We start from the raw sequence: 14,072 nt of genomic DNA on the forward strand, positions 1-14,072 counted from the left end.
CCAATGAGAGCCACAGTTTACAGTGGACAATCACACAAACCAATTAACAATATGGGCAGAGCGTGGGCGGAGCTTCAATTCTGAATACAGTGTGCCTGGCAGAGCAGAGCATGCGCTGCCCAGGCACGACCGAATAAGAAAAATCTGCTAGCCGAGGAGGCTGCAACTGGAACCTATTGATTTTGGTAAAAATATCGAGTGTCTCTAAATTTATGTTTTAGGGCCTTTGAAGAGGCGCATTGGTCAAGGCGTCCCTCAAGATTCCATCCTTGCACCCACTCTATTTAATCTCTACCTGGAACCATTAGGGAACCTCCTAAGCAAATCTGGAATCCTCTACCATCTCTATGCAGATGACACCCAAATCTACCTCAAGGTGTCTTCCTCTCAAGATCTCTCACTACTCAACTCTACTGTCAACTGGATTTTAGTTCACCAACTCATTCTCAATCCCTCCAAAACTGAATTCCTCCTCCTATCTGCCTCTCTCACCCCGCCTCCTGTTCAATCCTGGATGGATCAGCTGAATTTACTCAACAGTAAACCAATCATTGTCGACTGCGCTAAATCCCTAGGTGTCATACTTAACAAAAGACTCAACCTAATCTCACACATCAACTCCATTGCCAAGAACGCACATTATCAGCTGCGCCTTCTGTGGGGGATTCATCGGTTCTTCCCGGAGAAAGACCTAAAAACCTTGGTCCAATCACTAGTTCTCTGAGGAGCAAGAGTGCCTGTAGAGCGGACACAACATTGAGTAAAACGGAGATCAGCGAGAAAACCGCCGGAGCATAGCCCTGAAAGAAGTGAGACCCACCTCCTCCGTGGACAGTGTACCACAGAATCACTGGGTGGAAACACTAAACGGGCGCCACAGAAGCACAACCAACTTCAAACCAGCTATACAACTTGGTGGAGGAGAGCGTACTCCACAAATGCGACATAAGAAGGGGGTGTGTTCCGATATTTGCTGACCCCGAGCGTCGTTGTTACCTGCCCTCCAGGATTGCTGCAGAAACGCTGCCTCGCCGCTACTGACCCTGCCCTGTAGTCCCCCTGCCGCCGCAAGCACAACCAAGCGGCCGCCGAGCGGGGGACTACCTTTCCCAGCAGGCAGAGCGCAGGACATGCCAGGGACGCGCCAGGAGGCGCTTTAAAATAACGTCATCACCCGCGTCGCGGGAGCGCGCGGGGCTAAGCCCGGGCAAAGGGCGGGCCCTTTGTGGCCCTCAGGGGACAGAAGGTGACGGGACGGGCCACCCCCCTTTCATCGCCATCATCCTGGGACACAGCACAAGGTGACAGTGTCAGTGTTTTCTCTGGTCATATTATTGCATGTGTGGTCTGTTATAGCTGCTAAGCTTAGCCCTTCATAAGTGCCCAGTATTCTATTTGTCCCCCCGGACTTCTCCTACATGATGACTAAAGTAAGAAAGCTCCTGTGGCTACAAGATCGTCGACTAGAAATAAGACTGTTCCATCTACACCATTACCGTCTCTTACAGCTATTGACTTGATGTTACAAAAGACTATAGGTGTAGTTGCAGATGCTATACAAAACACGGAGAGGCGTCTTTCAATGACCCCAAATATGTGCTTTCCTAATCTTTCATTGCATACTACTGCCAATAACAACACTGCGGAGTCCTCTATTAATTTGGAGGAATCACTTTTGCTGCAATCCTTTACAGGGTTACCCAGTGGCCAAAGTAGTAGGAAAAATGCATCATTAGCCTCACCTATACCATTAAATAGCATAGAAGGAAGCCCTTTGTTTATTTCTAATTCCGGGGACAATTTGTGCCTGTCTCAACCAGGAATTATGTCACTAAACTCCCCAGGGGAAGTACTTGCTGAAAGCTCACCTCTTGTAAATATAATAGCAGTAGACAAACCGCTTTCCCCAAAAAAGACGAAACGGCGTTATGGGAAAAAAACCAAATCTATTGTGAGGAAAACATATAGACGTCTAGGTAATCATAAGCCCTCAGCAAAGGATGTTTGGTTAAATTTTAGACTGGCTAAACCACTTACTAGAACACCCAATTTGATTACAACATCTTCTAATCAGGGCGTATTATTGCCCAACGAAACACAGCCAGAGTATACTAAAACCTATACAGACCAGACAAGCCAGACCGAAAGGGCGAGTACGTCAGATAAACTATACCTGACAGAACTGGAACATCTAGTCAGATCTCTTTTGCAGCCTATAAGCGAAAGAATCATTAGTATAGAGCAAACCTTAGTGAAGTTTGAGAAGTCCCAAAAAAAGGACACTACAAGCATGTTAAAAATTCTTACTGCACCCACACAGAAGGACAGCCTTTTACCGGCCAACGGCAACCATAAGCAAACTAACACTAAAAAGACACGAACTAAGAAAAATACTGAAAATGATAGTTCTAATTCGGCATCTACCCCTTCCCTGGGTGTTATAGATCATAACGTTCCAAATCCGCCTATATGTGTAAATAACGAAACGGCAGTAGCGTCGACTCTGCCCACTATCTCAGATGGTTCCACAACTGGTAGCGATGAGAGTGAATGGGCTGCGGAAGGTTTACCCCCTGCCTCACTTGATGATCAGGCTGAGCCTGAAAGGCCTATATCAACAGAAAATACAGCCATAAATACACGACCAGCGCAAACACCTAAGCTGACACAACTAAAAAAAAACATTCACATTAATCTTCCTCCTGAATCCCACTTATACACCATAGTAATGATAGGTGTACCGCAATTAGAAGTAGGCAAGGTAGAGAGCTATGGGGATTTGAAAAACAAAGTGAGTCACTGGTTAACCGCCCATAGACCAATCCCTCCCCACATTAGTGGTAAAATAACAAATGTTAGGAGGGTCGACTGGGTGGGTCACAGATTTAAATCCACTGAGGGTGACTGTATTGTTGTCAACTTCAAGGATAATCGTGCAGCAAGGCACATTACTAGCTGGAAGGATGGCCCGATTAGCAGTTTGATCCGTACTATGGATCTAAGTTATTTCTATCCCTCAAGTGATCACAGTTTAAATAAAGTGTATCCATACTCCGTTTTAGAGCAGGAGAAAACCTATGACATTTGTAATTTATATCACAATGGAGTAACTCCAAGGAGCCATGGACATTACACTGCAGGAGATCAAAGACAGTATAGGAGAGATATACCCTGGGAGACCAGACAGGTCAACCATCCAGTAACTTATCATGAGAGATAGGAGGCCTCACATGGGTTGTATCATCACCGCGACCACTCTCAACTAATATACCCTAACACCTATTACAATGTACCTACTTCATGTTTTTTATGAGCAGAATGGCTTGGAGGGGGTCGACTGACTACATGTTGCCCCAGCCATACCAACGCATACTGGTCACACGCAAAGTAATCCTGTACATGGGGAAATTAGGGCTACACAAGCAGCAATTGTTCCCTTTTCAACCGTTGAATTAGATAACAACAATCAGGTAGAGCTAGATGTAGACTCTCTAACGGACAGCTCCGTATTACATGAGCACATTAGTACACTGCATGATCTGCCCGAGGCTTTTAATTTTCCTCCAACCCATGTAGAACCAAACTCTTCTACAATAGAAACTATGGGAGACACACACATAGAACAACTTAATCGGTTATTAGAACCTATAACCACAGAAGTCGTCACTGGAATAGAGTCTGGTGATGCGTGTAATGCGAGTTTAGTCTCCTGGAATATAGCAGGTTTGGCTGATAAAATATGTGACTCTGCCTGGTTGGCATATGTTAAGAAATACGCAGTTATATGCCTCCAAGAGACATGGATGGAAGATAATAATGCCTTCATTGAGGGCTACCAAAGCTTTCTTAGGCCAGCAGCCCCCTCAATTAGTGGAAGAGCAAAGGGGGGCCTGGCTATTTTCATTAATCTGGCACTTTCCTGCCAAATAAGTAACCGGTATCATGCAAATCGGAATATCCAAGTGCTCGAATTGAAGAGAGGCAAACATGCTCTGACTTTAATTAATTTTTACAATGCTATAAACAGCCAAGGGGAATGTAATATACTGCTTCTGAAAAAGATGCTGAGAGAGGGAGCAGGTACACTGTCACGTAACTTACTGATCGCAGGTGATTTTAATGTACACCCATGTGGTAACCCAGGAGTTACCCCCATGGGATCTCGGGTGTAATAGTGTGAATGGTTTTCATTTTGACCACTCCAGGCGTGGAACTTGTCTCAACGCTCTGTTGAATGAAAATAACCTATCTGTAGCTATGTCCATGGTGCCTGAGTCCAAGGTCTTTGATGCCCCAACATTTAAAGGCTCAGGTCAGGGGTCTTTTATAGATCATATATTATTATCTGCTGACCTTGCCAATCAGGCCTCCAGATTCACCATTCAAACGAACATTTACAGTGACCATAATCCCTTAACCATCAGATTGGGTGGGGGAGTATTTGAACAGCGAATGAACTGTGAAGGCCGGGGAACTTTAAAATGTATAAATGGTAAACGTCGATTGAAATGGTATTTGGTAAATCATGAAAACCTGTACACTGAAATCAATAAGTCATGTGGTGAGGAACTTGCGGCTTGTGTGTTACCATCTACGTCCCCAGAGCAAACCTTAGCCATTTTTGAGGTCGTGGTGTTATCAGTAGGATCTATGTTAATAGTTCCAGTGAAGGGACAAGTTAGAAACAATCCTAAATGGTTTGACCACACATGCTCTAAGGCAAGCAGAGACCTGAGAAAGGCGCTAAAAACCAAACCCAGAGATTCAGGTCAAATTAAAAACCTGCGACTGATTTACAAGAAATCACTTGCTAAACGGAAAAAAGAAATTAAGGCTTGTACCTGGGAGTCTCTGCTTGATCCATCAGTCCTGGGCAATAGCAGCAAATTCTGGGAAATTATTAATAAACCCCTGTTTGACAATCCCAGTGACACTGCACTTGGTACTAATATCCCAGAGGAGGACTGGGTCACTCACTTTAGTGCAATCTTTAAAAGCAATGAACAACAGGCAGAAAATGACTTTTTAACTCCTATGGAGAATCTTTTGTGCTTTTCAGCTAATGAAGTAGAAAAGGGCATTCAAGGGCTAACTAGTAACAAGGCTCCAGGCCCGGATGGCTTGCCTCCGGACCTTTTTAAATCTTGTATCTCATTATGGGCCCCTGTCCTTACTGCTGTAGTAAATGCAGCTGCGGCCTTTGGATGTCCAAAGTCGTGGGGGCTATCGACTATAGTGCCCGTGTTTAAAAAGGGCGATCGTAGTAGCCCGTTATGCTACAGGCCAATATCTTTAATCAATTCTGTAGCCAAAGTGGTAGGGGGAGTAATCCTGAACAGGTTAACTGCATGGGCAAATGAGAATAATGTTATATCCCCAATACAATACGGCTTCAGACCTGGCCACTCGACAGTAACTCAGTGTCTGAACCTACATCTGATTATAGGTAAATACACCTTGGCCCGGCAGGGAACCATCCACATGGCTTTTATGGACTTATCGTCCGCATTTGATTGTGTGGACAGAGGCAAACTATGGTACACCATGTTAAAGATGGGCGTTGAGCAGAATTTAATTAACCTACTGGCTGACCTGCACTACGATACAAGAGCTAACGTTCGATATACCCAAGACCTGAAAGTGACGGGGGATATCAGAATTAACCGGGGTGTTCGACAGGGGTGTATCCTGGCTCCATTCCTCTTCAACTTGTATATCAACGAGTTGGAGGAATACTTGCTAAGAACTGGAGCGGATTACCCCTATGTAGGCCGAAAAGGCGTTCCAGTTCTGCTCTACGTGGACGACGCTGTCCTTATTTCAAGGACAGCAATCGGCCTTCAGACACTTTTAAACTCCTTCTTTGATTTCATGGAGTCTCGAGGCCTAAGTATTAACAACTCTAAGTCCTATGTTATGAAGACAGGCCTAGGGTCACGAAAATCTAATCTTTTTAACATAAATGGGGAAAAAATGCCAACCACCAAAACCTTTTCATACCTCGGGGTCCTTCTTGATCATCAATTATCTTGGGGCTGTTCTTAAGAAGAAGGGCGAGGTAACCCGCGTTAACGCAGCCATACTTGGCTTCGCGAGAAAAATGGGCAATAGCCCGGTGGCTGCCTTGCTTAAATTATACCAGGCCAAGAGCGTTGCCGTTGCTTGCTACGGAAGCGAGCTCTGGGGCTACAGCCAGACGCGGGACCTGGAGGTTGTAGAAAATAACTTTCTGAAGAAGATACTGAGGCTGCCAAGGGGAACCGGAAACTTCTCGGTACACGAGGAGCTAGGTGTGCCCTACCTTAGTGATAGAATAGCAGCAAATCCCCTATTGTGTTGGATGAACTGTTGGCTAAATAACGACATACCTCTTACCCATGATATACTAAAAGAAGCTTTAACATGGGATGGTAGGTTCAAGGTCCCGTGGCTGAAGTATATTAACGATCGTCTTATTGAAATAGGACGGCCTGACCTGTTTTTAACCCCAAATTTCATTACTAAATCAGATGTCATTTTTGTGAAAAATACATTCATGACAACCAGGTATTTTGCCCGGGAGGAGGTTGAGCTCCAGAAAGACAGTGTTAGGAAACATGTTCTACTTAAAACCTGTCTACAAATGGAACCATATCTATCATGGCCTATGACTGGCTACGAACGTTACCTATTAACAAGGTTCCGTTTTGACCTGTTTCATCTCTTACTGGCGGTACCGAGTGGGGCCCATCGAGGTCAAGTGTTGCCAGCTGGCGGCTGCGACAGGAAGTCTCCGCAAGATCTGGCACACTTTTTATTTATTTGTCCTTATTACATAGTATCTCGGAGGCTATATCTAAAACCATGCCTGAAAGAACTGAAATTTGCACAGATCAAACCAGCACTTTACTACCTTCAACTCCTGAAATGTGACTGCACCTTATTTGTATGCAGTTTTCTGAAATTAGCAATTACTTTCAGGAAAAGTATGGAGGGATAATTATGCTGCTATTGCCGTTAGGTATTTTTAACTTTTTACCTTGTTATAATTATTTATATTCTTAACATGTTTATTCTGCCTGTTACTCTTGTTTTATATTGTTTATGTAAATTTTTGTCTCACAAATGAAATGGATGGTTTGATTTTAACTGTATGTTTATGAATTGCGCTTTTATGATTGTAAGGTTTACAATCGAATAAAGTCATTTGTACATTGTACACTAGTTCTCTCTAGACTGGATTATTGTAATTCTCTTCTGACTGGCCTTCCCAAATCTCACCTCTCCCCACTTAAATCCGTCCTCCATTCAGCAGCTCGCTTCATTCCAGGGTCCAAACGAAGTGACCACATCACTCCTATCCTGTCTTCTCTCCGATGGCTTCCCATCGAGGCTAGAGCTATTTACAAAACGGCTTGCATCACCCACAACGCCTTGCACTCTTCCTCCCCTCGCTATCTGGTGAATAAACTGAAATTGTCAGATGTTTGAGACCTTCTCGGAATGCGGAAAAGTTCCTGCTTGAGCCCCCCTCCTCCAAAAGGGAAAAATTGATGGCTCAATCGTTCTCAGGTAATGCGGTGAGAATCTGGAACTCGCTTCCTCGTTTGCTCTGTGCCACCACCTCCATCCAGATCTTCAAAGCGGACCTCAAATCTCTTCTATTCCAAAGACACTTTCAGAACTAATTCCTTCCTTCTCAGATCCCGCCAGGAAGTTCGTTAGTCATTGTAAATTTGTTATATTTATTCATTTTTTGTACATTCCTTGCTTGCTGTGTTTGATATTGTGTTCCTCTTGCCTGCTGTGTTTGATTCTGTGTCCTGCTATTTCTGTACGTTCTATTTTGTAACATTTTGTCTCATGTAACGTAACTGGTTCTATTGTACAGCGCTCTGACTCCTTCGGGTAAAGTCCGCGCTTTATAAAAATGCATAAATAAATAATTAAAAGTTGTTTTTCCCTTCATAGCCACCATCTGGTCCCATGTCCCAGTCCCATGCGACGCACCGACAACAAACTCCATGCTGAGGCTTGTAGTTTCATTTTTAACGTTGCAAGTATGGCCCCAAAGATCAAAGCATGCAAAGTGCGGTTGACTGTATGTAATGGCAGGGGTGAATGCCTGCAGGTGTCACGAAAGATATGGAGCCACTTGATAGGTATGCAAACTGATCCGAATACAGATTAAGAACATGGAACATCACACAATGCTACAAATATGATAGGTCATTCAATAACTCACCAGAAATTATTAATTTTTTTAATGTTAAAAGCAGTCCACAGTGTGTACACCTGCCCCCAGATATTTTTTGCAACAGTTGCCTTTCGTTTTAAAAGATGGAGGGGATCGTTTCTGCAGGAATTACATGTTTGTTGCTGAACGAGCGCCATCTAGTGGCAAGTAAACAATATTCCTAAAAATTCACAAACATGAACAAGCGAAATAAAATTTTGTCTTGAAATGGTAATGAAACGATTACATACATAACAAGACGAAACGAGTGAACTATAATGTGAATACGATTTTTAAATACAGTTTGAGCAGAACGTGTAAGTGAAAAGAGGGACTCAGAATTAGGAAAGCTGCCATTGCAGCTCTAGGCTCCCTTGTCTGAGCTGAGGGGATGCTAGCCCTCGAAAAATAGTTGGAAGTGATTATTTACCCAGCTGCCAAATAGTTCATTCAACATGTCTGCTATTTACCCAGCAGCAACTGGTAAAATAGTTCATAATCTCTGCTGTGTTGCTGCCCTAGACGAAATAGTAGCAATGATGTACAATTTCACCAGAACCGGATAAATAGAAATGAGGAGGTCTTTATTTAGCCCGCCAAAAAGTAACAAGCATTTGCAAATCAATGGGTCTCACATTTGCAGGAGTTTAAACTATTGGCATTGTAAATGACAATGCCTTTTATTTATCTGTTCTGATAATTAAAATTGTCATTTACAATGCTAATAGCTCAAACTCTTGTAAATGCCAGACCTATTTCAATTCCATGAAGTGGCCACCATTGTCCCGGGCTGCCTGGAAAGTGAAAGCGCCCATGGCGCGATGAATGTTGCAGGAAAGCATGTCGTGCCTGCAGTAGGAGAAACTCATTAAAGAAAATAGGGGCATATTATCAAGAAACGGCGTTAAAGTTATCGCCGCTTTAGCGGCCGAAAACTGCCGCTAAATCGGCGATAATGGTCTTGATAATATGCCCTTGAGAATTCCCATAGAAGCCCATGTTCTGGTGCCAACATGGGCTTCTATGGGAATTCTCTGCGGCATATTATCAAGCCCATTATCACCGCTTTAGCGGCAGTTTTCTGCCGCTAAAGCGGCGATAACTTTAACGCCGTTTCTTGATAATATGCCCCTATTTTCTTTAATGAGTTTCTCCTACTGCAGGCATGACATGCTTTCCTGCAACATTCATCGCGCCATGGGCGCTTTCACTTTCCAGACAGCCCGGGACAATGGTGGCCACTTCATGGAATTGAAATAGGTCTGGCATTTACAAGAGTTTGAGCTATTAGCATTGTAAATGACAATTTTAATGATCAAAACAGTTTTCTGCCGCTAAAGCGGCGATAATTTTAACGCTGTGCTTGATAATATGCCCCATAGTGCTTACAGACTAAATAAGACATACTGTTTAACAACAGAAGTAAAAGGGCCAGTCCCCATTGGAGGTTACAAATGAAGACAAGGCAGTACTAAGGAGGGACTAACAAGCCTACTAACGAACCAGAAGGCAGCATTTACAAAGACAATGACATAAGCCAATGATAAATAAAGGCGGAGAGTGGACAGAGCTTCAAGTGCATACTCAAATAGAGCATGTCTTGCAGAGCACCGCATGCGCTGCCCAGGCTCAACCCAAAAAGGGACTACAGACAATGGTAGTGTGTTGGCCATTTTGTAATTGGGATGCAAAATGTGCATAGCATTTCAATGTAAGTGCACATACATATGTACAATAGTTTATAAAATAGTAACTGTATGAATTAAGGTAAGCTGTTTACAGATAAAAAAAACCCGGTAAAATCAACTTTGAATAAAAACATTTAGGTTATTTTAATATTCAAATAATAAATGTAGAACTTAAACAGAAGCTTCAAGATATGGTACATAGATATTTTGCGCTTCAGTCAGGGAATATTTGGCTGGCAGAAAAGAATACTGATTATGATTTTAAAGCATGTTACATATATTTTTTATCCACTCATGAGAATACATTATTTCTTCAATGCTCATGATGCTCCTTTTGATCATTTTTGAGGGGTGGCCTTCTTATGGAAGGCTTCGTGCTAGCTTTAGGCTTCTGTTTAAGGGGGATTGTGCTTGCTTAGTATTTCAAAACTGGCAACAAAGCAACAGCCAAGAAGCAGCAATAAACAGGGACCACTTGGAGGGCTAGGACAACCAGAGCCATGAAGACCAGGACAAGAAAAACCAGGCTGAGGGAGACCTAATCTGTGAGGAACATGATTATCAATGCCTGAAGGGGCCAGGAACGTAAACAATAAGGAACAGGACAATGGAAACAGCACCAAGGGTACCAAGACCAGTGTTAGAAGGATCAGGAGGGCCATGAGAATGTGGGCTGGGGATCTGAACCCAGTGGACAAGGGCCAGAAGGAACAGAAGGACCAAAGGTAGAAGGAACAAAAGGCCCTGGACCATAACGAAAAGAAGGGCTATGAGGGCCTATGTGCACTGACCAGGACACTAGGGCAGAGGACAAGCAGTGCCAGGAGTAGTAGACCCAAATAGACAGACCAAAGAGGACCAGTACCCAGAGACAAATGGAAAGAAGGGACAGAGGTCGGCGGACCAAGACCACAGATATCAGATCAAGGAGGACCAAGAGGCCTAAATCAAAAGGACCAGGATTAGGAAGACCACAACCAGAAAGTAGCAGGGCTAGCAGGACCTGGAGACCCTAGATTAGAATTACCAGTGGGGTTATAACAGATGAAGAAGGCTAGGTCAAGTGGGAACAGGCTCAGAAGGTCCAGGAGTGTGAGACTCAGGGGGTCCTAAATCAGGGTGACAAGAACTACATGAACCAGGGTGACCTGCAACATAGGAACTGGGTGAGCCAGTGTCAGAGGGATGAGGAAGACTAGACGCAAAAAGACCATTCATTGGAGGACCATGATAGAAGGGCCCATTGTCAGAAGGACTAGAACAAGGTATAATAAGCAAACCAGGAGACCAAGGGGACTAGTAGGAGTATGATGGAGCAGGAGAACCGGGGACTAGAAGGGCTACTGAAACCAAGGCCAGTGGAACTAGCACCAGAAGACCTGATACATGAGGACCAGACGAAGGAGTACCATAACTAAGACCACAGCTACAAGGACCATGGAGACCAGGATCAGAAGGAAATAGGAATAGGCAAATGAGGGAACTAGATAAACCAGGGGAGCATGACCAGGAGGACTGATGGATAAGAATTAGGATCATTAGGATGAAAAGGTCCAGGACTGGGGCCCTGTGAAATAAGAGACCCAGGATCCAAATGACTAGGGGCAGGAGTTCATTGGAATGATGACCAGTTAAACCAGGACCAGGAAGTACAGGACCATAAAGTTCTTAGACTACCATGAACCATATGCCAAGGAACATCAGAACTAGGAAAGGCTAGGATTATCAATGACAGGACAAGGTATTGAAAAGCCATGCGGGCAAGGGGCAGGAGGAAGAGGAGGCTAGGAGGATCAAGACCAGATTGAAGAGGACTATAATGATCAGGACCTCAAGGGCAAAGGCCAGCTTGTCCAGGATACTAGGTTGAGCAGTACGGGGATTAGGAAGGCCGAAGGGGGCAGTACCAAGGGAAACCAGAAGAACAGAGCAAGGGACTAGGCAAACTAAAAGGACATGACCTGGAAGACTGGAACAGGCCTAAGAGGGTCATGAAGATCAGGGCCTAGGGGTCCAGGGCCTGGATTACCAAGTAGGGCAGAGCAGCCATTACAAGTAGCAGGAACGGCGTGAGAAGTATCTGAGGTAATAAGAAGGCCAACCAGCACCTGGAAGACCATTTGGAATGGACAGTGGCGGGCAGGAGAACTAGGACCAAAATGAGCAGGCTCAGTTGGACCTGAATAAGGAGAAACTGGATAAAGAGGACCTGGATCAATGGCTGTAATACCAGTAAGACTAAATAGACAAGGAACAGATGCAGGAGAACAAGGACATCCCAAATCAGGAGAGAAAAGATGAAGAGTGCGGGGACATGAGAAGCAAGATGGACCAGAACCTACAGTACCAGGGATAAGAGATTGCCGGTAAGGAGAAACAGGACAAGGAGACTAAGAGGACTACAAAGGAATAGGGCCAAATGTGGCAAGACTGATGGACCAGGAAAGGCCATGATGACCAAAATGTAAAGTTTAGGATAACCAGCACAATACTACAAGAACAACCAGGAACAATGAAACCAAGACTAAGAAAGCTGGTGGGTCAGGCCTAGGAGAACTAGGTCCAGGACAGCCTAAAGTATATGGGACAGGACCAAGACGACCAAGAAGATCGCAGATAATGTGCACAGACTCTCAAGAAGTACAATGACTCTGAGAAAAAACGAATAGCAGGACCTTGGCTAGAAGTGCCAGGTAGCAGAGACCAGGGACACATGCAGGGGTCATAAGGAAAAATTCTAAGAGGACCAGGTAACAAAGGACTAAGGGGACTAGGAAGAACAGGCCAAAAAGGATCAGGACCTTGAGAACCAGGTGGACCAGGATGATGAAGAAAAGGAGGATCAGCATCATGGACATCAGGATCTAGGTCCAGGCCACAGGCTAGGAATAGGATGGCCAGGAAGAAGAGCAACTGGATGGCCAGGCCCAGCAAGAAGCAGATAAGGGAGGACTATGATGAGTTTGTGAAGCAGCATGAGGACATGCAGCAGGAAAACTAGGGCCAAGAGGATGAGGACCATATCCAAGGAGACAAGATCCAGGCAAAAAAAGACTGGGGACAGAATAAGCAAGAAAGACAAGGGTGCCAATATCAAGAATACCAGGAGGATCAGAGCATAGAGGACTAGAAGGATCAGCACCAACAGGACCAGAAACAGGCCTAGGAGTGCCTGAGGGACCATGACCATAGGACCAGGGCCCAGAGTAACACATGGAACAGACAGACCAGGACCTGGGGTAACAGAACCAGGGTGAGGAAAATCAGGAAGACCAGAACGGCCAGAGCCCGGAAGACCAAGGAGAATAGACCTAGATGTCCAGGAGTTCTAGGACCAAAATGTTGAGGCTCAGAAGGACTGTAACAAAGAGAACCAGGACTAAGAGGGCCAAGACCATTGGAATCAGTGTCAGAAAGACCATGAGGGCAAGGCACAGGCCTAGGACGACAAGGATGATCCAAAGCAGGAAGACATTGATATGAGGACATAGGGACTTAAACTTGGCAGAGGAGTTTAAATATGGATGGGTGAAACTGAGTGTGGTCTGTAAAGAATGGAAGAAAGGGTTTGAGAAACTCAGATGGCTGAAGTCAGGTATATGACAATCAGAAAAGGGAAGCTCAAGATCATAGGAAGGCTCTGGTGAGCAGAAGAAAGTCTGCAGATAGATCATCTCAGTTGGCCTAAACAGGGATTTTGTGTGATCTCCAGATCTTTTTACTGAAATTCCATGTGTGTGTATGTGAGGTGAGTATATTGGTAGGGGCAGAGTTACTAAGAAGTCACACACGGCAAGGCAGCAAGACAACTTGTTGTGCTGTGTTGCGTGACAGGGAAAGAGCAGGAATATGCCATAGCTACTAAGATACAATGTATTTCTGCTCTCTACCTGCATTGGCGTACTGTGTACTGCCAAGCGCCAAGACAGGCACCCTTGCGCCATGGGCAAGGGTGTCTGCAGTTCGAGTAGGATTGATTTTGTGCAGGAAGGATAACCTTCCTGCACAAAAACAATTGTTTGAGGAATTTTCCTCTTTCTCTGTGTGCTGCAGAATGTGGCATGCATATAAGAGGAAGTAACGAGGAGCAATACAGATATTTCTCCTAATTACATTTCACTTGGGAAGGTTTACTCACAGTAGTAAATCTGGATTTGTGGAATTGCTTC

The sequence above is a fragment of the Triturus cristatus genome, chromosome 5_1 (genome assembly GCF_964204655.1).
Source record: "Triturus cristatus chromosome 5_1, aTriCri1.1, whole genome shotgun sequence".
NCBI lineage: Eukaryota > Metazoa > Chordata > Amphibia > Caudata > Salamandridae > Triturus > Triturus cristatus.